This window comes from Dendropsophus ebraccatus, chromosome 2, assembly GCF_027789765.1.
Source record: "Dendropsophus ebraccatus isolate aDenEbr1 chromosome 2, aDenEbr1.pat, whole genome shotgun sequence".
In the NCBI taxonomy this organism is placed as follows: Eukaryota; Metazoa; Chordata; class Amphibia; order Anura; family Hylidae; genus Dendropsophus; species Dendropsophus ebraccatus.
This window is the reverse complement of record NC_091455.1, coordinates 86,937,334-86,941,766: the sequence shown is the minus strand read 5'-3', so window position 1 is coordinate 86,941,766 and position 4,433 is coordinate 86,937,334.

Genomic DNA, 4,433 nt, shown 5'->3' with positions numbered 1-4,433 from the left:
ATCTTCAATGGAATCCTATGGCTAACAATGTCCATGGAGGGCTTGCTAGGGAATAATAATAATGCTTTTATTTGTATAGCGCACACAGATTCCGCAGCACTTTACATAGTTTCTGCTTTCAGGTGACAACTAGACTACCCATTTTGATTTTCACAGATCATTATGTTCCTCCTATATTTCACTGTATTAAGAAATGCCAGAGATAGTGTACATGTACAGCCTGTCCGCCTCCATTCTCTGTAGGCATTATGTATTAGGCTACGTTCACACAGAGCAAAAGGAGCGGATTACGCAAGGAAATATTTCCGCCTGAAATCAACTGACGCTGAATTCCGAGCAGAATATAAGCAGAATGTAAGCAGAATCCCTGCGTATTCTGCTAGGAAAGTGTTCAGCTCGTAATCAGCTCTTGACAAATTCAGCGCGGAATACTCGAGGAATCCGCATGCATTCAGCGCTGAAATTCAGCGAGTATTTGGTGAGTAAACTAGACTATACCAGAACATATACTAGAATCCTCCTCCCCCCCCCTTTTCCCCATTTCCACGCTGATTCAGCGAGTAATTTCCGCTTGTATTACGCTTGTATTCCGCGCTGAATACGTGCGTATTCAGCGCTGAAACAGAAAATCAGAGCCCCATTGATTTGTATAGGCTTCCGCTAGCGGAAGAATGAACATGTTCATTCTTCTGGCGGAAAGCGGATTAGTTCAGTGCGGAAATTCCACCGTGTGAACTGCAGAGCAGAATTTCCATTCAACACAATGGAAATTAGCTCTGCACCTATTTTAACGGCCGAAATTTCAGCGCTGATTCAGCGCAGAAATTCAGCTGCTTTTGCTCAGTGGGAACGAGCCCTTAAGAAGGCCATGGACGCTGACAGGCCAGTTGCCATGGTAAGTCACATGACTGCGGTGCTAGTGGGGTGTGGGTCATATTGCTGTCATGTGACCATCTAAAAGTCAGACAATTGCTAGAAACTAGTATCAAAAGAGATACACAGGGGGTCACATAATTGTGACACTACATGTGTCAATATGGGTCATGTACCTAGGATCACCACTAAGGTGCACTGTGCAGTACTTTATCTTATGTCCCCATGGAGAAGAAAGGGGTGCATAAATAGCAAGGGGGAGGCTGAGTGTTCATTTTGCAGTCACAGCAATAAGAAAACAGAAAGAAACAGAAAGAGAACACAATCATTTGCAGAAAAAAAATACATACATACAAAAAAAAACAAACAGGAGCAGGGCTTTGGAAATGAACAAAAGCGTTTGAAAGAAGACTGGAAAGGCAGAGAAGCATATTGACCATGGAAGTTGAAGGGTCAGGAGAAGAAGAATCAAATATGGAGAGAAGAAAACAAAGTTAGGGTCCTGTTCTATTTAAAATGGCCCACATTTTTACTATGAATTGTGCAACTTTGAGCCCAGAAGAGCTAATTTATATTACACCTCAGTCATTCTATTTGTGTCAGTTGATGCCCATAACGCTCCTGGCAGCAGGGACTGGCGGGTGCAGGTGTAGCAGGCGGCAGCTGGGGTCCTGAGGTCTGGAAAGTTGTGTCCCAAGTCACAACATGCGGGAAGTGATGTTCCCAACAGCGGGGGAGGTGAGGGGGGTTCAGGAGGAGCTGGTGGCTTGGGCCTTGAGGCTGTGCTTAGAGCTTAGAGAGGTGTCCCCTGAGGACTGGCATGCTGGCAGCTGTGTTCCCAGTGGCGGGAGCAGTAGGTGCATGGCGGGTTGCAGACGTGAAGGCTGGGGCAGAGCGAGGGGGGGGGGGGGGGTCTTGGGGCATCAAAGCTCTGAAGGCTTATAGAGGCATGGCCAGGAAACATTAATGCCCTGGCCTCTCATCTTTGACATTTCAGAGTTAAATATTAAAAAAAAAATAAAAATAAAAAATTGGGTGATTGCAGCCTCAGACAACTACAATATAAGGGTATGTTCACACAACGTAAGAGACCGGCCGTTCCGTGACCCCGGCCGGGTCACAGAACGGCCAGTCTCTGCACGGATCATCCCGACCGGGACTGCAGTACCCACCGGATGATCTTTTGGCCGCAAGGTTCTAATGCATCAGAACTGTCATATAACACAATGAAACAAGCGTCCGGAGCCGCTCGCTTCATTGTGTGAACTGACAGGTCTTTCTGCGGCCGCAATTCACTGAATTGCTGCCGCAGAAAACTGACATGTCAGTTATTTGCGGCCCCGTACGGGATCCCGGCCGATGGCAACAATGGCTGTACATTTATTTAGTGTGAGCATAGCTTAAATATGTATAGTCTAGCCATCTAAGCAGTTTGGGGCATTTTTTTTTTGCTGACTGTTTCCCTATAACCTTGTGAAGCCTTCTAGGTGCTCTTGCTAATGCTCCCATGTGATCATTAAGATACTGCATTGCCCAGCACAGTGCATATCCTCTGGTCCACAGACATCCAGTTATTACATTGCTGTCCTAGTGTTAGCAGGAGAGATCAGCCTCTTACTCAAACAGATCTCCAAGCTCCTGTGCTTTTATAACAAGAGAGATATAAACAACAGAAGTTTGGAGACCTGGCCTGTATGGCAGTACATTCTTTTATTTTTCAACTGTTATTTTGATTGTTCAAAGGGGCAGCCAAGCAGCAATTACTACAAGTTGTCCAAAGCAAGTGAGGAGAGAAGCCCTAAGAATGAGAAGATGAGCTGCACATGCTCAACCAATGGAAGGACATTTCCTGTGGTAACAGCAGATGATATGTAGGGATGGGATTTTTGGAGGGAAAGTTGAGCCATGGAACAAATATGAAAACTGAATATAATGGGAAAGATATAGTAACTTTCTTATAGAACCCACTCTGCTAGCAATGAAATTTTGGCAATATCCCATTTGAATAAAAGGAAAAAAAACAAAACAAAAAACAGAAGTTGTGGCAAATGTAAAAAATATGATGGCTCTTGTTTTTTTTTTTTTTTTTTAAAAGCAAACAACTTTGTAGTCAGTTGGAAAAGTGAATCATAAGACAAGACAATTTAATCTGTCTTTGGATGGACTACCCTTTGGATCAGTTGGGCCAATACCACAAGGCACCCTTGATATAAGGCAGAGATATGGTGCGTTTACACAGACAGATTTATCTGACAGATCTTTGAAGCCAAAACCAGGAGCAGACTATAAACAGGGAACAGGTCATATAGGAAAGACTGGGATCTATCCTCTTTTTAAATCCATTCCTGGCTTTGGCTTCCAAAATCTGTCAGATAAATCTTTCTGTGTAAACGCACCCATAGTTTTTCAAAACACGTGACAAATTGTCTCCGCCCAGCACTTCTGAATCCAACCTACCTCTGCCTACCTCCCACTCTACCCACACCTGCAACCCACAAAAGACATCCCAGCTTCAAAATACCTCGAAGTTCCCAGTATCAGCAGAATATGCGGGCACGTGAATGGCTTAGCAGACCTTATGAGTACTGTTCTATATGGTAAAGAACCTAGTCTTAAAGCAATGATCTTAAAAAATAGCTGCGATAAACTAAGCCCAAGATTCCCAACAATTCACAAAGCCTTACAGCTCGAACAATACCTTAACCTAATTTAAAACTACTGGCAAGCGGTAATTCAACATATCAATATGATCTGTGGCGTTGTTGCAATGGCAGTGATTGGTACGGAACCTACACAGGGTATACACTCCGGCCGGGTCACGGAACGCCGATCTCATACAGCATTTGCACATAGCCTTAAACCTCATCTTGGTTTCCATATCCAATTTTACTTCTGCGAAAAACAACTACCCTACTGCTGATGGCAGCCAGACTTCTTATCCCTCTCCATCTGAGGTCTGATTCCCCTCCAACAATCCCCCCATGGATCTTTAAAGTACAGTAAATATCCAGACTTGTGGAACTTAGCGGATGCAAGACTGTCAATCATGATAAATATATGAAGACTTGAAAATCATTGGAATGTGTTCTATCAGAATCATCTAAAATCCTCTACTCATTGCACATCTCCAGATTTGGTGTTCTTTGGCAACTCTTGGATCCCTTAGGCCACATTCACATTTTCTGTGTTTCACAGAACGTGTGAATCACGGAATAATGCACGTTATTGTAACTGTTGATCCAGGACTTGGGGGTAAAATTTCAAAACTTTCATTGAATATTCAGTAACATCCAACGATGGGACACGTGCAATGACCATTGGTACCCTGGGGTCACTGCATGCGTGTTTTTGTTGCACGTCAATGAATATTCAAAAGTTTGGAAATTTTACCTCAAGTGCTGGATCAACAGTTACTTTCTGCATACGAGTTTTCACACCGGACTCAGTGTAGATCCATGCACTGGCACTGAACAGATAAGACTATAAAACCTCTGTATATATTACAAGTTATGCAACTAAAGAGGACCAAAACTAAAGCATGCTCGTGTTCACCAGAGCAT